The 23,290-nt window shown below is 44.9% G+C and overlaps 1 protein-coding gene across 3 annotated transcripts in view; it reads left to right on the top strand.

Moving 5' to 3' along the window:
• Positions 1-23,290, top strand: part of CPQ (carboxypeptidase Q) — a 265,330-nt gene that overhangs the window by 19,159 nt on the left and 222,881 nt on the right. Inside the window, exons 2-3 of one of the 3 annotated variants that reach the window (XM_084848003.1) lie at positions 6,019-6,140; positions 13,783-13,831. The exons of 1 other annotated variant lie outside the window; for it this stretch is intronic. The gene's annotated coding sequence lies outside the window, so the exon portion shown is untranslated. The remainder of the gene's footprint in view (positions 1-6,018; positions 6,141-13,782; positions 13,832-23,290) is intronic. One more of the 3 variants, XM_084848004.1, reaches the window with a different exon arrangement.

The raw sequence follows: 23,290 nt of genomic DNA, 5'->3' as shown, positions 1-23,290 counted from the left end.
CCGATAGGTGCCCATATAACAGTCTTGCAACCAAATGTTTCATTTTCCTTATCATAAAATGTTGTACTCTGAATGCTTAGGGGCGAGGAATGACATCCCTACAACAAAGGCGCAGCTTGGGAGATGTGAGGACTGTGTTCATCAACGGCACCTTGATCACAGCAAACAGATACTGCAGAGAATGTGGTTTCTGCCAAGATTGGTTGTCTTATAAGACACTAATCTGATTTTTGGAACCTGACACTTGCAAAACTTGATCCAAAGCACCAGGTGCATGCTTCAGAATTCTTTCTTCAGTGTCGCTGTCAGGAGCACCCTAGCGGCCTCTTTCAGTAGACTCCAATAGCCAACTCAAGACACAGACGAAAGGATTCTTTTCAAGGCTTTAATCCTTTTACCACTTCTTGATTCTTTCAGATGCTAGTCACCAGTGACTAAGCAAGGAACAGCAGAGTAGCCTATGCTCCGAGTAGGCAGTTGATCCCCGTTTGAAGGAGAGTCACTTGAAGACCCTGAACTTATGGGCTAGGGAGAGATCCTCCCTCTTTTCCTTGGGTCCGCGGGAGGCGGCCGTTGCTTGCGCGCCAAATGGGCACTACGCTTCCTTACCGCGCCTTCCATTGCTTGTCGCTCTCTGCATCGAGCGTCTAGCAAGCCCCATTCCCACACTGTCTCACTGCTAGGATCACTATCTCAGGAATGCCAGCAGGAAGAATCTCTGCCAGCTGCTGTGCCTGTGAGGATGAGCTGGCTCCTCTCCCACGGATTGCTGATCCTCCTCAGAATCAGAACTGCTCTGGGGTTCTGTCGGCTCAGTTTCCACCCTGACAGTCGCTGGCAAAGGGTGGCTCCAAGTTTGAGGAGGTCTGGGGCCGTCAAGTTGACCCCTTTCTCTCTGAGTGGTCCCTGGTGGACTCTCCTGGCTGTGGTGGCAATGCTCTGAACAGAGCTGGGTAGCTGGATCTAGCCACACTATTTATTTATTTATTTATTAAATTTCTTATTCACCCATCTGGCTGGTCACCCGGCCACTTTGGGTGATGTACAATAGTACAAATAATCTAAAACAGTAAAATTAAACATTAAAACATATTTCTAAAAATACCCTACCCCACCCCAAATGCCTGCCTTTTCCAAGTTTTCAATGCGTGGTAGAAGCTCATTAAAGAGGGGGCATGGCGGAGTTCCATAGGGAGGGAGTTCCACAGAGTGGGGGCCACCACAGAGAAGGCCCCCTCCTTTGTCCCCACCAACCAAGCTGTCCTGGCTGATGGGACAGAGAGAAGGCCATCCGAGGCTGATCTTGTTGAGCAACCTGTCTGGTGTTGCTGGAGGCGCTCCTTGAGATAGGCTGGGCTGGAACTGTATAGGGTTTTAAAGGTCAAAACCAACACCTTGAATTTTACCCGGAAAACAACTGGTAGCCAGTGCAACTCCTTCAGCACTGGAGTGATGTGATCACACCGGCGGCTGCCTTTAACCTTTGCATTTCCCACAATCCCCCTCAGCAATGCTGGGTCAGGGACATTGTGGGAAATGTAAAGAGTGTTTAGATCCACCTGGTATTGGTCAAGGTGTTGGGCCAGAAAAAAAAGAGGGCCCCAGGGCATGTATCAGCAGTGGGCCCTGCCATGATACTGAGGCCCAGGCACCCATCCAAGGATGCCAGGTGCTGATGTGAGCCCTCTCGGAGACAGCTCAAAGCAACCAAAGGGATTAATGTGCTGAATTGTCCATGACATTGAAGTCTATGAGGGAGCTTATTGTTTGCATGGAAACACTGCGTTGGAGCTCCTGTGCACCTATGGAGCTCCAGAATATGCTGTTAATTGTCAGGAGTGCCTTGGCGGCCTCTGTAAGTAGTTCCCAATAGCGAACTCAAGACACAGACGAAAGGGAATTCTTTTCAAAGCTTTAATCCCATTACAGCTTAATGACTCTTTCAGATGCTAATCACCAGCGGCTAGAGCAAGGGACAGGAGCGTGGCCTAAGCTTCAGGCAAGCAGTTGATACCCGTTTGAAAGGGAGTCACTTGAAGACGCAGAACTTATGGGCTAGGGAGAGATCCTCCCTCTTTCCCTTGGGGCCACAGGAGGCAGCCGCTGCTTGCGCGCCAAATGGGTGCTACGCCTCCTTTCCGCACCCTCCATCACTCATTGCTCTTTGCGTCTGCGTTGAGCATCTAAGAAGCCCCCCTCCTGCACTCCCTCACTACCCGGGTCACTATCTATCTCTGGAATGCCAGCAGGAGGAATCTCTGCCAGGTGCTGAACCTGTGAGGGATGAGCTGGCTCCACTCCCACGGATGGCTGTTCCTCCTCAGAATCAGAACTGCTCTGGGGCTCTCTGGGCTCAGTTTCCACCCTGGCATTAATGTTGCTTAGAACTGAGAGCACAAAGTTATTTCTTTATCATCCTGCCTGGCCCCCGGCTCAATTTCACAACCTCTATAGGGTGCTAAACCTTTATGAAGCTGCAATATCACTGCCATCATCTGGTTCAGCCTTCTCTGACCTGGTGTCTGCTTTGGGCATCAACTGCTATCAGCACCAGCCAGCATGGACAATGGTCTGGAATTCTGGAATGGTCTGGAATTCTGGGAGATGTAGTCAAAAACATCTTGAGAACACCAGGTTGGGAGGTTGATCGAGCTGTTCAAGCCACTGGAGTGCTTTATCTACCATTCTTTTAAAGGAAGGAAGGAAGCCAATGTTATCTAACTGAGCAAAACTTAGTTGCATGACGTGTGACATGAGAAGACCCGGGGGAATCCACAAGGCACAGAACTGTAATTTTTTTTTTAATTGAATGTATTTTACAAAATCAGAGCTTGTATGGCACTTAAAAGGAAAGGGCAGAAAATAATTCCAAACTGGTGAACATAAGAAAACGGGAAGGCATTTTTTAATGTTGTTTAGCTGAGTTAGACAGGATCCCTCAAACTGTACGTGGTTTTCAAAATGTCCGTGTCCAAGTCAAATTAGACAAATTCATAGAGGATAGGGCTGTCAGTGTCTACTAGTCCTGGTGGCTCTATGCTACCGCCAGTATCAGAGGCAGTATGCCTATGTATGCCAGTTGCTGGGGAACATGGGCAGGAAGGTGCTGTTGCACTCACTCTGCTTGTGGGTTTCCCACAGGAAGCTAGTTGGACACAGTGTGAACAGAATGCTGGACAAAGTGGACCCTTGGTCTGATCCATTATGGCTGTTCTTATGTTCTTAAGTCATTTTAAAATAGAGTTGACCACATATTCTCTTAGGACAAAGAGGCCAGGAAGAAACAGGAAGTTCCTCCCATGGTTACAAGTCCCAAACTTGAATCTCTCTCTAGACAAAGAGAAAGGCTCTTTGAATTTCCTGGGTCAGCCTTTTAGTAGACTGAAACAGCCTGGTAGGCAAAAAAGGAAATCCACTTGGGCCAGTTCTCAGCCACAGAAATGCAGGATGAGGTTTATGCCAGCCAATGCAAGAAGGTTACATCACTTTTCATTGTGAAGGTGTTGAAGGAATTTGAACTAAGCAATCTTTAAGTATGTTGAGTAAGCAAAGATATGGAAGCATTTCATAGAATCATAGAATAGTAGGGTTGGAAGGGGCCTACAAGGCCATCGAGTCCAACCCCCTGCTCAATGCAGGAATCCAAGTCAGAGCATCCCTGACAAATGGCTGTCCAGCCTCGTCTTGAAGGCCTCCAGTGTGGGAGAGCCCACCACCTCCCCAGGTAATTGGTTCCATTGCATTTCATGCCTCACCAAGTAGTCTGGCAGGAAGTCATAGGTTCCTAAGCATTTATATTCACTTAAACTGACATAGCATCACTAGCATAGGAGGAAAGTGAGGTGGGATTTGAAGCTTCTACTGTCAGATGACAGATTCTGATCCACAAAGGAATTAAACCCACTCTCTCATCAGTAAAAACAGACTGTTTACAATGTGTGTGTGTTTTTATGCTTTAGAAATATGGTGTCTGTCTGGTTAAGGTGACAAACCTTAACAGTCCAACTAACTTCCATCACAAATGTCATAGAATCATAGAATAGTAGGGTTGGAAGAGGCCTACAAGACCATCGAGTCCAACCCCCTGCTCAGTGCAGGAATCCAAGTCACAGCATCCATGACAGGTGGCTGTCCAGCCTCATCTTGAATGCCTCCAGTGTGGGAGAGCCCACCACCTCCCTAGGTAATTGGTTCCATTCTCGTATTGCTCTAACAGTCAGGAAGTTTCTCCTGATGTTCAGCCAGAATTTGGCTTCCTGTAACTTGAGCCCATTATTCCGTGTCCTGCATTCTGGGATGATCGAGAAGAGGTCTTGGCCTTCCTGTCTGTGACATCCTTTCAAGTACTTGAAGAGTGCTATCCTATCTCCCCTCGGTCTTCTCTTCTCAAGGCTAAACATGCCCACTTCTTTCAGTCTCTCTTCATAGGGCTTTGTTTCCCGTCCCCTGGTCATCTTTGTTGCCCACCTCTGAACCCTCTCCAGCTTGTCTGCATCCTTCTTAAAGTGCGGTGCCCAGAACTGGACACAGTACTCCAGATGAGGCTTAACCAGTGCTGAGTAGAGGGGAACTAGTACTTCCCAGGATTTGGAAGCTACGCTTCTATTAATGCAGCCCAAAATAGCGTTTGTCTTTTTTGCAGCCACATCACATGGTTGGCTCATATTCAGCTTGTGATCCATTCCTTTGTTCCTGTGAACCAATACATTTGCCTCTGGTGACAATATACATGCTGCCAAGGTCACATTACACTTAAATAGTGATGTATGAGAATTAAGTTTCAATTCGCAAATCATTGAAACTTGCCCCATTTGCAACCTTGAACACAAAAGCAAATGGGAGTGCATTTTTTGTAAAAATATCCACACGTTCCCAAACTTGCAATCATGTTCAAAAAATGTGCATTTTTTTGAAATATGCATTTTAACGCTTAATCAGTGGAGAGAAAGTGCATACTTTTCCCATTCAAAACGCACAGTTTTCACATTTGAATGAACCCAAAAAACACGTTGTAAACAAAAACAGAAGTTATCCAAACTGAGCTTCAAAGTCAAGTTTAGAGAATTTTGGTGAACTCAAACATCCCTGGTTTTCTTATCCCTAGGCTTACATGAGGGCTGGTTTATACTTTATACAGAAACAGGAAAATAAGCAGTACAACCCATTCTTTTTCTGATTCTTTTCTCACTTCTGTGAGATATAACCAGCTCCCCTACAATTTATTTTCCAAGGAAAATACAGATTCTGGAAGTGGTTTGGTAGGGATTACATCTTCCTCAAAACTATAGCTGTGTGTGTTCCTTGGCCATATTGCATAAACCTAAAATGGGCACAACCCTTAAACTCTTGTTACATATTAAGTGGTTTTTAAACCTGGCAATGATGTCTGGGAACACAGCCATGTCCCAGAGAGACAATGTGGAAATCAGCCCAAGTGGTTTTCGGTATCCTTGGAGATGTACAACGGTAAAAAATCATGATAATGAAATCAGCAAATTGATTTAAAATACTTCCAGATTGACAGGTTTTTTTAAAAGCCTCATTGTTTAACACTGTCATTCTAGACTCACAACATAGAAGCAAGCTCTTCTGAAATCAATGGAAATTATCTGTCCTGTACAAAGTATTGTCCTGTACAATGTATTGAAGATTGGGCTGATTATTTACCATGATTGGTGTCAACCCTGTTCCAGTGAATCTATGAATATGTATTAAAAAGAAAGCTATCAGATAGTGTCTTAGAAATTGTAGTTATCCAGGCGATTACCAGCTCAGAGGAAAAACCTAAATAGAAGTTATTCAACCATTCTATTCACAAATTAAAAACTGTTAAATTGCATTAAAACGATGTTGCTGTTTCTAGAATAGCTTCCCGGCTATGTTCCGTGTTCATTATCTGCAGTGGAGCCGCACAGGAACTTCTCTGCTGGAATGCTGCTTGAGGGTGTCCAAGAAATGTCTTTGTAACTGCTATGTGATTTGAGAGTCTGATTGTATTCTGTTTCCATAATTCCACAGGGCTGGCGGAGCAGCCAGTGCAAGAGGCTGACAGATAAAGTGACAGTCCTATGCTCACCGCTGTTCCAAAAACTTATGGAGATCGCGTTACAAGTTTCACTCCCGAGGCTTGAATTATCCAGGTTAGATTAGGGTTGATGAGCTTCTTAATAGACTAGAGGGTTTTCAATGTTCTGTCTTGTTTTAATATTAGCTTGGCAAATATAACAGTTGTATATTTTGCCAGGGTTGCTTTGCTTGCTCCTGGGCTGAGAGTGGACCAGATCAAATGGGGAAACCGTGAGGTTGATAATCATTTCTATACTTCCGCTATGCTAGAACAATTCAGTTTTTTTTTTTTCCTCACATCCATACCCTAGTCTTAAGAATGTTGTTAGGAGCCAGGTTGACAAGTTGAAGTTCCCCCATTGGGAGAGGTGGCAGAAATAATTGGGACTCATGTGAAGTCCATTCATATGAAGAGTCAGTGTGGTTAGAGTGGAGAGACCCAAGTTCGAATCTCCACTCAGCCATGAAGCTCATTGGGTGACTTTAGGCCAGTCACTGACTCTCAGCCTGACTTATCTCATGGGGTTGTTGTGAGGATAAAATGGAGAGGAGGAGGATCATGTATGCTGCCATGGGCTCTTTGAAGAAAAAGATGGGTTATAAATGTAACAAACAAATGTTAGTAACATATAAATTCAAGGGGTGCTAACTCTTGATGGGCAACTTGAAATAGGTATGGATGGGCGCCCCCCCCGGGTTCACCGGGTGTCCCCCCCCCGGGTTCTCCGGGTGTCCGCCCCCCGGGTTCTCCGGGTGTCCGCCCAGCCCCTGTCCCCACTCGCACATCCCCTGTCCCCACTCGCACATCCCTGGACCCATGCTCAAGCCCCACGCCTGCTCACCAAGCCGCCCAAACTTACCTGGGCCCTGTCCACCTCCAACACGATTGCCATGTTTTGAAAAAAACATGGCGATCGCAATACTGTACCCATAGACTTACATGCAAAATGACGCCATGAATCTTGCATTTATAGGCAATTCACAGTGCCATTTTGTGTATGAGTCTATGTGTGAAAAATGTGCACATAGACATATACATAAAATGGCACCATGAATTGCCCATATACACAAGATTCACAGCGCCATTTGCATATAAGTCTATGGGTACAGCATTTCAATCGCCATGTTTTTTCAAAACATGGTGATTGTGACGGATGTGGACAGGGCCCGGGTAAGTTGCAGGCAGCTCCGTGACATGGGAGGGGGTTGAGTGGGGGCAGGGGCTCAGCAGGAGCGGCTCAGAGGGCATGGGCATGGGCAGTCTGCTGGATTCCTGGACTGAGATGGGCACCCATGCCATCCCTAACTTCAAGGCCCCTGCTCTCCCTTCTTATGGTCCTTTGCCCTTATACCAGACTTGGACTGGACAGCCCATCAGACAGAGGATACATTGAAATAGAGGCCTGTCCTCAGTGTGCTCTTCAAAGTCGAGGACTGTCTTCTGTAAAGAAGGACACCTGGCTATTGGGCAAGAATAACACAACCCCAACAGAAAAGGGCTGAGTAAAATTAGATACTTGTTCAGCCTTTAAGCTAATTGGCTGGCTGTGGATCCTTACCTGAAAGACCTCTTTCCTAAGAGACTCCTGCAGGATCTAGAACCAGATATTATTTACAAATAGCCCCAAACTAGGCTTTCTCGTAATGCCCAAGCCCTTTAGCAAAGCTTATGTTGTTGTTGTTCAGTCGTTCAGTCGTGTCCGACTCTTCGTGACCCCATGGACCATAGCACGCCAGGCCTTCCTGTCCTGCGCTCTCTCCCGGAGCGTGCTCAAATTCATATTCATTGCATCGGTGATGCTATCTAGCCATCTCATCCTCTGCCGTCCCCTTCTCCTTTTGCCTTCAGTCTTTCCCAGCATCAGGGTCTTTTCCAGGGAGTTTTCTCTTCGCATTAGGTGGCCAAAATATTTGAGCTTCAGCTTCAGTATCTGTCCTTCCAATGAGCACTCAGGGTTGATTTCCTTTAGGATGGACTGATTTGACCTCCTTGCAGTCCAGGGGACTCGTAAGAGTCTTCTCCAGCACCACAGTTCAAAAGCATCAATTCTTCGGCGCTCAGCCTTCCTTATAGTCCAGCTCTCACAGCCATACATTACTTCTGGGAAAACCATAGCTTTGATTAGACGGACCTTTGTCGGCAAGGTGATGTCTCTGCTTCTTACTATGCTGTCTAAGTTTGCCATAGCTTTCCTCCCAAGGAGCAAGCGTCTTTTAATTTCATGGCTACAGTCACTGTCTGCAGTGATCTTGGAGCCCCAGAAAGTAAAATCTGTCACTGCTTCCATTTCTTCCCCTTCTATATACCAGGAAGTGATGGGGCCAGATGCCATGATCTTCGTTTTTTTAATGTTGAGTTTCAAACCAGCTTTTGCACTCTCCTCTTTCACCCTCAACAAGAGGCTCTTGAGATCCTCTTCGCTTTCTGCCATTAGGGTGGTATCGTCTGCATATCGGAGGTTGTTGATAATTCTCCCAGCAATCTTAATTCCGACCTGTGATTCATCCAACCCGGCATTTCTCATGATGTACTCTGCATATAAGTTAAATAAGCAGGGTGACAATATGCAGCCTTGTCGTACTCCTTTCCCAATTTTGAACCACTCGGTTGTTCCATGTCTGGTTCTTACTGTTGCTTCTTGACCCTCATACAGGTTTCTCAGGAGACAGGTAAGGTGGTCTGGTACTCCCATCACTTTAAGAATTTGCCAGAGTTTGTTGTGATCCACACAATCAAAGGCTTTAGCATAGTCAATGAAGCAGAAATAGATGTTTTTCTGGAATTCTCTTGCTTTCTCCATGATGCAGTGAATGTTGGCGATTTGATCTCTAGTTCCTCTGCCTCTTCGAAACCCAGCTTGTACTTCCGGTAGTTCTCGGTTCGCATACTGCTGAAACCTAGCTTGTAGGATTTTGAGCATCACCTTGCTGGCATGTGAAATGAGCGCAATTGTGCGGTAGTTTGAACACTCTTTGGCGTTGCCCTTCTTTGGAATTGGAATGTAAACTGACCTTTTCCAGTCTTGCAGCCATTGTTGAGTGTTCCAAATTTGTTGGCATATTGAGGGGCTCACCTTCCAGCGTCATCTCTTTTAGCCTTGTGATACGTTCCATGGGGTTTTCTTGGCAAGAATACTGGAGTGGGTTGCCATTTCCTTCTCCAGTGGACCACATTTTGTCAGAACTCTCTGCCATGACCTGTCTGTCTTGGGTGGCCCTGCACAGCATAGCTTATGGCTTCACTGAGTTACGCAAGCCCCTTCACCACAACAAGGCAGTGATCCATGAAGGGGAGCAAAGCTTATAGTCACTTAAAAAAAAAAAACACCTCCCTGCCCTTTTCCTCCATCCTTACCTTGAGGCCTGTTCTCAACAGAGGGGTTCAAGCAACCCTCTCCACGCATGGAAAGAATGCATGGGGGGGACCATGCACATTAGCCCCTCTCCCAGTGCTCTCAGTGGCTCTGCCACCCATGCATTTGGAGTGTTTTGGAGGGGGCTTTATGCATGTACCGATGTGCATATAGGGCTCTCCACCTTGTGTGGAGGGAGCTATTCATGTGTACATTGCCATGTGCATAAAGGCTCTTCTGACGCACACTGAATGTATGGAGAGTGGAGGCAGAGCTAGCCTGGTTGGCCCTGTCCCCCCCCCCCCCTCAGATATTCTTCTAACATGTGGCGGGGAGAACATCTGAACCACTATAATGATACCAACTTTGTCAGCACGCATCCTGGTTGTGCACTGAGGCCTAGTTCTCCCAACAGTAGATGCCTCAGTAAACCTATTTGTGAACTTCAGCTGAGGACTCACACGGCTGACAACTGCTACATTATCAATGTTGCCTGTACTTAGAAAATGAAGGTGTCAAGGTGAAGGTTAATAGTTGGGTTTTCTCTGGCATGCCAGTTTTCTGTTTGTTTGTAGGAATCCTTTTCATGGGGGAGAAGAATTCTATTTTTCTTCTCATCTTTCCTTTCTCTGCCAGCTTTTCATAGTAAAGGTCACACAACGATTAACGATGAAACTTCCTTTGAATCATAATTGTGTGCATGTGTGTATAAATAAATTTAAAAATTGTTTGTTTATTATATTTCTATATCCCCCCCAGCTGAAGCTCTCTGATTTATACAAGATTTATATACCACTCTACATCCAATAAAATATCCGAGCAGTGAACAGTTAAAAGGGGAGAAAATAATTACAACAGTAATTGAAATACAGAATTAAAACCTTTAAAATCAGATCGTACCAATAAAATTATGGCTGGATAGTCAGGGAAGTCTTGTTTAAATAAAAACACTGGAGAGCCAGTGTGGTGTAGTGGCTAGAGAGTTGGACTGGGACTCCGGAGATCCAGGTTCAAGTACCCACTCAGCTATGAAGCTCACTGGGTGACTTTGGGCCAGTCACTGACTCTCAGCCTAGCTTACCCCACAGGATTGTTGTGAGGATAAAATAGAGAGGATGAGGAAGAGCATGTAAACTACCTTGGGTTCCTTGCAAGAGAAAAAAAGATGTGATATAAATGTAATAATAATAATAATAATAATAAAAATGCCTTCGGGTGGCACTGAAAATGGAAAAATGTTGGTGCAATGTTATTGCAGAGGAACTGAATACATTATATAGCAGGTGATGAAAAGCCTTTAATAAATTCAAATAAAGTATTATCTATTTCCAGCTGTGATGGGGTGGGAATCTGTTCCCCTCCAGATGTTGTTGGACAAGATTCCATCTCCCATCAGCCCCAGGCAGCATGGCCCGTGGTCAAAGGCGAAGGGAGTTGTAGTCCAACATCTGGTTCCTCACCCCCAATCTATGACATGCTGGAGGGTTTGTGTGATACATGTGCATCATTGCTTTGGGAATTCTCAGAGGGCAAAGCCTACCTGTGCAAAATCGATTGAAATAAATGTACAACGGAGCACAGCTCTGAGCCCAAAAACTCAAGATAGGCAACCCTTGGCAAACTGGAAGAGCAGCCCTTTTGTGAAATGTCTCAGTTTCTTCCATTTTCAGCCTTTGCTGCTTTCTTTCCATGAGAGGAAACAACTCTATACCTTAAAACACACACACCATAATTCCTCTTATATTGCACATTCAGCTAACCTCTGAGCCAACTTATTCCACAGCTGTCATAACAAACTTACTGCTGGATGCTACTAACTGTATCAGACTCCCCTGTGTAGCATGCAAGTTTTTTTCCTTTACCTTGGGGCTTTTTAAGTCTAATCCGATGTTATCCAAGCCACCTCATGTATTCCTAGGTATGTGATTTCCTGTACTCCTTGGAGGAAAATAAAAAAGAGTACATAGGAAACTATTAGATTATTCACAGATTTAGGAGACCTTTTAGCAATTAAGTGGTTATTAACTTTAGCCTATTGTTTCTTTTCCCTGTTTCCCATTCTGCATTATGAATGAGTGCTGCTGCTTTTGATCTGCATGTGACAACTAGGATTTCAAGAAATTCTAACATAAAAAAATAGAAGTGCTGATCTATTATTTGGGCTGTTCTCTCTCTGTTTCTCCATCTCTTTTTATTTCTCCCATTATAGATGTCTGAGCACCTAATTTTTGTGAACCGCCCAGAGAGCTTCGGCTATTGGGTGGTATACAAATGAAATAAATAAATAAGTGATTACTTTGATATTGCTTCCCTTTACTATCATTTTTTGTGTTGTGTTTTAAGACTATGATGTTTGAATTTATATCACATGCTGTGTTTTTCTGGCTCTGTAAAATTTAAAGAATGATCCTTGCTCTTCCAGCCTAAGGCTGCAGTGCTAAAAGATAGCTCAAGCCCAAACTTCATGTAGCTTTCCCTGGGGTAGCCACACTTAAATCATTGTGACTACTGTATAGCAAGTGCCTTGGAATGGCAGCTTTACCTGCCTTAGGGCAGGGGTGGGCAGAACATAGATCTCCAGATGTACTTCAGCTCCCAGCATTCCTGAACATAGGCCATGCTGGCAGGGGCTTCTGGGAGTTGAAGTCCAAAACATCTGGAGATCTACCTTCTGTCCACTACTGCCTTAGAGGGTTGTAGTGCCATGTATACATATGAAAGTTCTTGCTCCGGTACCTGAATGCCTCATAATTGTGGTTCCATAGACGTTTAAGTGTGATGGCAAGTCTTAAAAGGCCATTTTGTCCACCACTGGATCAGAGTTAACTGTCGATGGTCATCAGATGAGAATCAGGATAGGGGGTTTCAAGGTGAAAGAGTCAGAGCCAGGAGGTCAGACCCAGAGAATAAGCTGAGGGCCAGGAAAGACTGTCGTTGCTCAAAGCTCCAATCTGAACAGCCTTTATAGCCTTTCCTGTTGAAGAGGGCCGAAGGTGAGCCTGGCTGGGTGAAATCACTCCAGTACCTGAGAATTTTCAGTTCAGGAGTGGCCCATGGCCCCTTTGGATCCGTCCCATAGCCTCTCCTCACCCCATCCCCACACAGCAATTGGGCCTAGGAAAAATGACTCCAATGGAAGGTTTTTTTTTCTCAGCCTAATTGATCTGTGAAGGAGGCAGCTGGAAATGGAAGGGGAGAGAAAGAGAGAAGTGGGGAGGGAAGGGGGGAGAGAGAATGTGTGTGTGTGTGTGTGTGTGTGTGAATAGATGGGTGAGGGTGGGCAGGAGAGAGAGTGTAGGGTGAATCGATGATGGATGAATGGGGTGCATGCTTGTGTGTGTTAGGAATCCTTTAGGATTTCGTCTGGTCTGCATTTGAGGTGAACCTGCACTTCCGAGACTAATGTGTAGATCAGAATGCAGTTATCCTTCAGATTTTGCACTTCTCTGAATTTTATCATGCAGTTTTCAGTTAAAAAAAACATACCAAAATGTAGGATAAAATACATGTAGAAATGCATATTTTGTGAGATAATACATTCAAAAATCCATATTTAAATATGAATATTCATGTGGATTTTTTTAAAATGGCAGATGATTGCGGAAATGGGACAGAATGGCTTCATGAATGAATATATGCAAAACTGAAATGGACTGGAAATAGACTGTTTCACCATTCCCTGCCATGTGCCTATGGAGGAATGGGTGTGTGGAGAAAGAAAGAACATATGGGGTGCATACTTGTGTACGTGTGTGAATGGATGGATTGTATGTGTTACGTGTGAGAGAGAAACTCTTTTAGGGAAGCTTCATTATCTGTAACAGCTTCTCTTAGAGAGCAATCCTGTGGCCCCTAGACATTGTCTGAGGGGCCATAGGATACTGGGGATTCTGCCCTCTGAAGTCGGAGACAGCTCTCTGACCTCTGAAAGGGGAGTCAGAGATCTGCCCCCTTCCCCCCACAGCCTGCATGGAAAGAACCGTGCTGGCTGCCCTCAGAGACAGGGGGAAGGGGGCATCTTGGTGGATGGAGAGGGAAGGAGACTGGAGGAGCCAGGATATGAGCTGCCTTGAGCCTCTTCAGGCCTCCTTCCCTCCCTCTCTGAAGCGCCCTCACCAGATGGCAAAAAAGCCCATCTAGCGAAAAATGCAGGGCGGGAGGATGGGGAGGCGAAGATCTTCTCTGCTGCTCCTCCTGTCCTGCATTGGATGTTTGGAAGCCTCCGAGTTTGGACTTACTGTTTGGCCTTACTGAGTTTGGCCTCATTGAGGCCTTACTGATCACGTAACCCCTAATGGGCTTCCAGTATTCCTTCAGAGCAGTTTGAAAACCACTAACATTTGTTTCTCTGTCATTTTTACAGGGCCTTCTCAGCAGTAGTTGCACACCTTTGGAATTCCCTCACCAAGGAGGTACGCATATCCCCAATTATACTGGTTTTTTAAGGAGACCCCTAAGACTTTTATTTTAGTCCATGTTTGGTGGATGTGCTGCTTCCTACATGCATTTTGCTGCTCGTTAATTAGGGGGATGGTTTGTTTGATGCTACGAGATTTCAGGAGGGCTATGCTCGGAAAGCCAGGCTAGAAACCATTTAAATAAAGAAATAAAGAGATAGATAGCCCGGGGTGAGCAACTTATGACCCTCCGCATGTTTTGGCCTACAACTCCTGTCTCCCCTCACCATTGGCTATGCTGGCTAGGGCTGATGAAAGTTGTAGGCCAAAACATCTGGAAGGCCACAAGTGGTTCACCCCTGAGATAGACAACTGCCATCTCCCATAAAAAAGGGATATCATAGGCAGAGTCTCACAGTGGCTTTTCAAAAGTAGTTCATGGCGGAAGTAGGATCTGAAGTAGAATGCTTTCAGCGTCTGTGCTGCACCTGCTCATGTTCATCCCCCACCCCACCCCATGCCTGATTTTTACTCTGGTACTCATCATAACTTTGTTAATGTTTTTCTCTTGTTCACATGTTTTCCCTGTCAAAGTTTGACCCCTGTCTTTCCTTTGAGATATGTGTGGGATCTGCGTGTTATTCCCACCATCCTTTTGAAGCAGCCGTGGTCCACAGAAGGTCTGCTCACCTTCTGCATAAGGGGTAGAATTGAACCCCAAAGACCAAGCTGTGTGTTTTTTTGGCTTTATTATTGACAAAGCCCTAAACCAGCCTTGCCCAACCTGCTGCCCTTCAGACATGTTGGACTAAGACTCCTCTATCGTCATGTGCTGGCTGGGGGTGATGGGAGTGGTAGTCCAATATGTCCAGAGGACACCAGGTTGGGGAAGGCTGCCCTAAACATGGGACAGGTGTTGCTCAGCCACCCTGTCAATGCCCAGTGAAAACTCTCTAATTTCCAGTCACTGTCCACAGGCTTAAACAGCAGAGATAAAGGAAACATAAGATTGTTGCAAGAGGCCAGAGAGCAGCTGCAGTACACTGTAGCAAATGGGGCTGTTTCTGTTAAGGCTGAAAGCTTGGGAACTCCCAGACAGTGCTTTATTTGCAAAAGAGCTGTATCAAAAGAAGCTACCACAGAATTGTCTTTTCCTTTAACTCTCCTTGCCTCTTGCCTCTCATTAGGTTTTGCAATGATGTCTGTGGAGGACCAAAATCCCAACCACAGATCCAATTGGGGAGGGGACAAATAGCTCCATGTTAGAGCACCTGCTTTACCTGCAGAAGGCCCCAGCTTCAATCCTTGGCATCTCCAGTTAAAACAGGAACAGGTCGCAGGTGGTGTGAGAGATCATTTGCCTCCAGCACTGGGCAAACACATAATTTGATCAGGTATAAGGCAGTTTCCTATGTTCCTTCTAAGAATGCCAGGCTTTGGATGCACCTTCTCTTGGTGCTTCCTTCACTCTTGGTCCGACTAGTTTGTTTGGAACAGTCAAGTCTTTGAGAGGCCTGGGAGGTGGAGGAAGGTGGGGGCACTGCCAAGACGTAGGGGGTGAGTGGTGGTGACAGCAGCAGCTGGGTGCGGGGCGGGGGAGGTGAAGGAGTGAGGAGGAAGGTGGTGACCAGGGGAATTGTTAAGCATGGGTCCATGGGGCCGTGGCACCAAATCTATTTCCCAGATCCCTGGAACTCTTCCACAGGGCACTGAGTGTCCATTGGTGCCATTAGAAGGGTTTTTCCTCAGCTTAATTGCTATGCAGGAGGCAGTTTTCAGGGGGGATAGCAGCTGGGGAGGGAAAGGTTAACTCTCCTCTCCATAGGCTGCACCCTACCGCCCCTAGCACACACAAATATTTCTTTGCCTGAAAATTAAGCTTAGATAAACACTTTTTCCGTTGGCTTGGAATCACCTGAGGCTGAGTGTAAATCTGCCTGCCTGCCTGCCCGCCCGCCCGCCTGCCCGCCCGCCCATCCATCCATCCATCCATCCATCCATCCATCTATCTATCAGAGGTGATTTGGATGAGAAATGAACTGGCTGGATTTCCCTTCTGTGAAATTTCAATAAATCCTAGTAATTATGTCTAAATTTGCATTTTGTTGTTTATTCGGTCAGTCGCTTCCGACTCTTCATGACTTCATGGACCAGCCCACGCCAGAGCTTCCTGTCGGCTGTCTCCACCCCCAGCTCCCCCAAGGTCGAGTCCGTCACCTCCAGAATATCATCCATCCATCTTGCCCTTGGTCGGCCCCTCTTCCTTTTGCCTTCCACTTTCCCTAGCATCAGCAGCATCTTCTCCAGGGTGTCCTGTCTTCTCATGATGTGGCCAAAGTACTTCAGTTTCGCCTTTAATATCCTTCCCTCAAGTGAGCAGCCTGGCTTGATTTCCTGGAGTATGGACTGGTTTGATCTTCTTGCAATCCAAGGCACTCTCAGAATTTTCCTCCAGCACCACAGTTCAAAAGCATCTATCTTCCTTTGCTCAGCCTTCCTTATGGTCCAGCTCTCGCAGCCATAGGTTACTACGGGGAATACCATTGCTTGAACTATGTGGACCTTTGTTATCAGTGTGATGTCTCTGCTGTTAACTATTTTATCAAGATTTGTCATTGCTCTCCTCCCAAGAAGTAAACGTCTTCTGATTTCCTGGCTGCAGTCAGCGTCTGCAGTAATCTTTGCACCTAGAAAGACAAAGTCTGTCACTGCCCCCACTTTTCTCCTTCTATTTGCCAGTTATCAATCCAGCTGGTTGCCATAATCTTGTTTTTTTTTGAGGTTTAACTGCAACCCAGCTTTTGCACTTTCTTCTTTCACCTTCGTCAGAAGGTTCCTCAGCTCCTCCTCACTTTCAGCCATCAAAGTGGTATCATCTGCATATCTGAGATTGTTAATGTTTCTTCCAGCGATTTTAACTCCAGCCTTGGCTTCATCAAGCCCAGCACATTGCATGATGTTTTCTGTGTACAAGTTGAATAGGTAGGGTGAGAGTATATAACCCTGCCGTACTCCTTTCCCAATCTTAAACAAGTCCATTGTTCCGTGGTCTGTTCTTACCATTGCTGTTTGGTCGTTATACAGATTCCTCAGGAGGCAGACAAGATGACTTGGTATCCCCATACCACCAAGAACTTGCCACATTTTTTTATGATCCACACAGTCAAAGGCTTTAGAATAGTCAATAAAACAGAAATAGATGTTTTTCTGAAACTCCCTGGCTTTCTCCATTATCCAGCGGATATTGGCAATTTGGTCTCTAGTTCCTCTGCCTTTTCTAAGCCCAGTTTGTACATCTGGCAATTCTCGTTCCATGAATTGCTGGAGTCTACCTTGCAAGATCTTGAGCATGACCTTACTGGCATATGAAATAAGTGCCACTGTTCGATAGTTTGAACATTCTTTGGTGCTTCCCTTTTTAGGTATGGGGATATAAATTGATTTTTTCCAATCTGTTGGCCATTCTTGTGTTTTCCAAATTTGCTGGCATATGGCATGCATCACCTTGACAGCATCACCTTGCAAGATTTTAAACAGTTCAGCTGGGATACCGTCATCTCCTGCTGCCTTGTTATTAGCAATGCTTCTTAAGGCCCATTCAACCTCACTCTTCAGGATGTCTGGCTCTAGCTCACTGACCACACTGTCAAATCTATCCCCGATATTATTATCCTTTCTATGCAGATATTCTGTATATTTTTGCCACATTTTCTTGATCGCTTCTGCTTCTGTTAGGTCCTTGCCATCTTGGTTTTTGATCATACCCATTTTTGCCTGGAATTTACCTCCGATATTTCTAATTTTCTGGAAGAGGTCTCCTGTCCTTCCTGTTCTATTATCTTCTTCCGCTTCTGCACATTGCTTGTTTAAAAATAATTGCTTATCTCTTCTGGCTAACCTCTGGAATTTTGCATTTAATTGGGCATATCTCCCCCTATCACTGTTGCCTTTTGCGTTCCTTCTTTCTTGGGCTTCTTCCAGTGTCTCAGCAGACAGCCATCTTGCCTTCTTGGTTTTCTTTTTCTTTGGGACGTTTTTTGTTGCCGTCTCCTGAACAACGTTGCGAACTTCTGTCCATAGTTCTTCCGGGACCCTATCTACTAAATATAGTCCCTTAAATCTGTTCTTCACCTCCACTGCATATTCATGAGGAATATGAGTGAGCTCATATCGAACTGATCTGTGGGTCTTCCCTATTCTCTTTAGTCTGATTCTAAATTGTGCAATAAGAAGTTTGTGATCTGAACTACAATCAGCTCCAGGTCTTGTTTTTACCGACTGCATAGATGTCGGCCACCTTTGGCTACAAAGGATGTAGTCAATCTGATTTCGGTGTTGCCCGTCTGGTGAAGTCCATGTATAAAGTCGTCTCTTAGGTTGTTGGAAGAGAGTGTTTGTTATGCACAGTGAGTTGTCTTGGCAAAATTCTATCAGCCTATGTCCTGCTTCATTTTGTTCTCCCAGACCATGCTTTCCTGTAATTCCAGGTGTCGTTTGACTACCCACCTTAGAATTCCAGTCTCCTGTAATGAAAATAACATCTTTGTTTGGCGTACTATCCAGTAGGTGCTGCAGATCCTCATAGAACTGATCTACTTCTGCTTCTTCAGCATCTGTGGTTGGGGCGTATATTTGTATCACTGTGATGTTCAATGGCTTACCCTGAAATCGAATTGAGATCATTCTGTCATTTTTTGGCTTGTATCCAAGCACTGCTTTAGCCACTTTATTATGAATTATGAAGGCTACTCCATTTCTTCTGTGGTCCTCTTGTCCACAGTAGTAGATCTGGTGGTCATTTGATGTGAAGTGGCCCATTCAGTTCACTGACACCCAAAATGTCTATATTTAATCTTGACATCTCCCCAATAACCACATCCAATTTGCCCTGGCTCATAGATCTTACATTCCAGGTTCCTATGGTGTGTTGATCTTTAGAACATCGGATTCGTCATTCACCACCAGCACCATCAGCTGCTAGCCATCCTTTTGGCTTTGAGCTAGCTGCGTCATCACATCTGGGACTAGTTGAACTTATCCTCTGTTCCTCCCCAGTAGCATTTTGACCATCTTCCGACCTGGTAGTCCCATCTTCCGATGGTATACCAACATATCTCTGGTTGTACTGATCCATTTAGTTTTCATGGCAAGAATACTGGGGTGAGTTGCCATTTCCTTCCCCAGGGATCGTATTTAGTCTGACCTCTCTGCCATGACCTTCCCGTCTTGGGTGTCCCTTCACAGTTTAGCTCATGATGTCATTGAGGTACTCAAGCTGCAGTACCATGACAAGGTAACGATCTCCTTTGCTGGAGCTAAATTTGCATATATAAGTATAAATTAGCATGTGCAGATTTTATGGAAATTTGGGTCCTCAATCTTTGAAGTGCCGAGCAATGCTTCTGGTGGTGACACTGGTGGCAGCTGCTGGGGGAAAGGGTAGGGGAAGGAGTGTGTCTGACTGTGGGGTGCCAAAATACCATCTTGCCTAGGATACCTTGAGACAGCACTGATGATGACCTCCAGCAAAAACCTGTTTGAAGTGAAGGAAATAAAAGAAATAAGAATGAGTGCAAGGGGGGATGATAGATGCGCATACACAGTTCAGCAGTCCCTGTGTTAAGAATGTTTTCTGGGCCAAATTCAAGGTGTTGGCTTTGACCTTTAAAACTCTATACAGTTCCGGCCCAACCTATCTCAAGGAGCGCTTCCAGCAATACCAGACGGGCTGCTCAACAAGATCAGCCTCGGATGGCCTTCTCTCTGTCCCATCAGCCAGGACAGCTAGGCTGGTGAGGACAAGAGAGAGGGCCTTCTCTATGGTGGCCCCCACTCTGTGGAACTTCCTTCCTAGAGAACTCCGCCATGCCCTGTCTTTAATGAGCTTCTGCCACACATTGAAAAGTTGGTTGTTCAGGCAGGCATTTGGGGTGGGTTAGGGTATTTTTAGAACATGATGTTTTAATGCTTAATTTTACTGTTTTTGATCGTTTATTGTTGTACATCGCTAAGAGTGGCCAGGTGACAGGCCAGATGGGCGATTAAGAAATTTAAATAAATAAATAAACAAACAAATAAAGTCATATTGGATGTATTTTCTGGAATCACCGCTTATTGTAATATTGATGACTTCACATGACTTGTTGGGAAAGAGGTCCCGTGTTCTAGAGTGATTTCCTTCATTTTAGAAACATTGTGGAGAGAGCTTAACAGTGGAGTCTGTAAGGAGTGTCTTCAGCAGGGGAGGAGAAATGGGCATAATTTATCAGGATTTAGACTTTTTAAAGAGTCTGGACTACACACTTTACTCTTCACCCTGCTATTAATCACATCAACTAATTTAATACAACTCTTGTATAGCGTAAACGTTGTCCTATACTACTGTTGTTTTGGAAACTGCACGTTTTGTGTCTGGGTGCACATTTGAAAAGCCCTGAGAACAAGTCTTTGTCTCATCACCAGTAAACAGGTCTACCATTTCTGGTAGTCATGCGTTCTGGGCACCTGAACTATCAAGATGGGTAGACCTGGCCTCTGAGAAATTCTACCCCTCTGTTGTTTCTTAGTAACTAGACCTGGTGCCTGGGTAACATCTTTCCACCTATGGCTGAAACCCTCAGTTCTTTCCCCAGATAACTTCACCCACTCTAGCCTATAAGTAATTGCACTGTTGCAACAATCAGCTTCACCACACACACACACACACACACACACACACCTGCACTTCCCTTAAAAAAAAAAAAATGCCAGGAGACTGGATAACAAAACTGGACTTCATTGCAGGGTTGTCGTACACTACTCTGACTCCTCTCCTGCAAAATGGAGATAACAGCATGGGCTACTTTGCGGGGCTGGCATGACCCATGCTTTCTCAGCCATGGCCCCACCCCTTGCCTCCTCCATGTTTCTAAATACCCGATGTTTGGGACAAACCACGATGGGCATTGGCAGTGGGTGTAAGCATTCCAGGGTCAGTTTTGCAAAGACAATGCTAAACAGGATGAACCTTTGGTCTGATACATCAGGGCTCTTCTTATGTGCTATCAGAGTACTGGGTTAGTGAGTTTAATTTTCTGTAAGATATTAGCGAAGTAAACCAAGCTCTTTGGGGATGTGCTCAATTTGATTCAATTGACCTTGTCAACCGACCTTGACAACCACTGTACTGGCGATCTGAATCAAATTGTCAGCTGTTGACACACAGTTGTGTATGTTTGTATTCAGGCAGAGTGGACTGGTTCGCACATAATGATAAGCCATAGTGCGGTTTGTTGAACCCTGCCTTGTTGTTGTGTTCAAGGCCACCCCGCCAACAAACCATGGCTTGTTAACCAGTGGCAGACCACAAATACAAGCCATGGTTTGTTGTTGGCTTACGAAGTCTGTCTTGTTTAAACTGTGTCTTGTCTGAACCCAGAACCATGGCTTATCCTGGCTTGTTTGCATTGCGGACTCTCCTGAAACAGGTGCCCAGCAAGAGCAGCCTGAAAATGATACCACTCTGAAGGCTGGCAAAATGAGAAACAAATCATGAATAGGGAAAACAAGCCATGGTTTGTTTGCTTCTCTGCAAGACAATTCATGGCTAAAGCAGCAAACCATGTTTAACATAAACCATGGCTTAGCATTATGTGTGAACACAGCTAGTGTATTAATTGTGCACTGTTGCCCTCAAGTCAGGGGTGGGGAACCTCTTTCTGTCCAAGGGCCAAATATAATTTCACAGAAGCTCTCTGGGGCTGCATTCCAGTGGTGAGCAGGACCAAAGCCAAAGGGATATGACCAAAAGTACAGAAAATACCAGCCTCTTAGAGATTAAAGCTCTTATGGCCAGTAACCAAACCTTGGGAGAGGCATTTCATTTCAACCTTTTAGAAGGGCGGGGGGGGGGGGGGGGCTCTGTTAATAAACCACTTAGGGCTCAGTCTTATGATGTTAGACAGAAAAAAGGCCTACAACTTCATGGCTGGCTGTGGAAAGCTGGGAGTTGTGGGCCCTTTTTTCTGTCTAAAGATCCATAGGATTGCGCTCTTAATCTATGAACTTTGGTATAGAGACTGAATTCAATAACCAAGGTTCAACAGACAACATAGCATCTAGGTATTTCCTTTCACCTTTCTGGGGGCACTAGTCTCTCTGTCTACAATGCTGCACACTTGTGTATGTCGTGTTTCGATGGAGTTTGTGCTGGAGTTAGAAATATTCCTGGCCGTCTGTGCCCTGTAGTTCATTAAAGAGAAAAATATCTCATAACATAAAGGGTAATTTATATATAAAACCTGTAAAGTTTCAAAGCACTTAAAAAATGAACTAATTAGCAGTCCGCCCCTGCATGGAACAACTTGATGCTGAGAATATTATTCTTTGTAGAATAAAGTTCAATTTTGCATCTGGGATTAGTTCTTTAAAGATAAACCTGCTTTATTCTTATGACAATTATAATTAGCTCTTAATAAGGGTTTGGGGGGATTCTAGAAACTGAGAAAGGACTGTGTTAAGTTTTTGAGGAAAATAAAGTATTCCAGCATGAGGTCCTATTGTTACAAAGCCTCTTAAATATCGATTTGGAGACATCTATAGGTTTCTTTTATTTTCCCCCTACCATTTAACACATAAGTGTCTAATATTTAGCATTATAATTGCAGCTTGGTTAATATTAAAAGGAAAGGATAATGGTTGTGTCCTCTTTTATGTATAACAATACAGACTGTTTGATATGCATTCTGCATCTTAATTCTTATGTTTTCAGTTAGAAAAGATAGGCATTTCAAAGACTTCTAGTTTCTAACTATCTTACTTGTCAGTTTGCTTTAAAAAAAATTCTGACAAATTATTTTAAGAGGATTGAGAGCCCAGAGAGAGAGAGAGGGAGCAAGTGAGCACAGAGGACAAAACTAATTGAGAAGATTTTAAACCAGAGAAAATAGAGGTAAGTTGGACATACTGTAGCCACCCCAATGCAGCATGGGCCAAAAGGGAAGGTTTCTCCACACCCTGCCGTCATCAGCCCATGTCTATGTGTGCATGTTGAGGAGGTAGAATGTCCCTTCTCAAGCCATCAAGCCAATCTCTGTTACATTTCTTTCCCTTCTCTCAGTGTTCATACATACATACATTTTCTTGTGTTTTGGGGGTATGTTTTATAGGATGGCCAGGTGTCCTACTTTACAGAAGACTGTCTTCTCTTTTGGAAAGCTGGCAGAGGACAGTTGTCTATTCAAAGGTGTCAAGACATTTTGCTGGCTGAGGCAAAGGACAAGATGGCGCCCCCTGTCATTCTATATTCAACAGCTAAATGGAGTGGCAGTTGAATCTTTCTTCAACACTGGCCATGGGACAGCATCTTCCACCACAGCTGAAGGCAGCAGGCTAGCTTGCAGGGCATAGGGCAGGGTGGTCTTTTAAAAAATCAACTGACAAAGCAAAACTGCAGTTCTGTAGTTGCATGGCACTTTGAAAGTGAAGCCTCAAATG

Source organism: Heloderma suspectum, chromosome 4, assembly GCF_057233095.1.
Source record: "Heloderma suspectum isolate Gila_16-S chromosome 4, 16-S_ref, whole genome shotgun sequence".
Taxonomy (NCBI): Eukaryota; Metazoa; Chordata; class Lepidosauria; order Squamata; family Helodermatidae; genus Heloderma; species Heloderma suspectum.
This window is presented reverse-complemented; position numbering and strand designations above follow the sequence as displayed.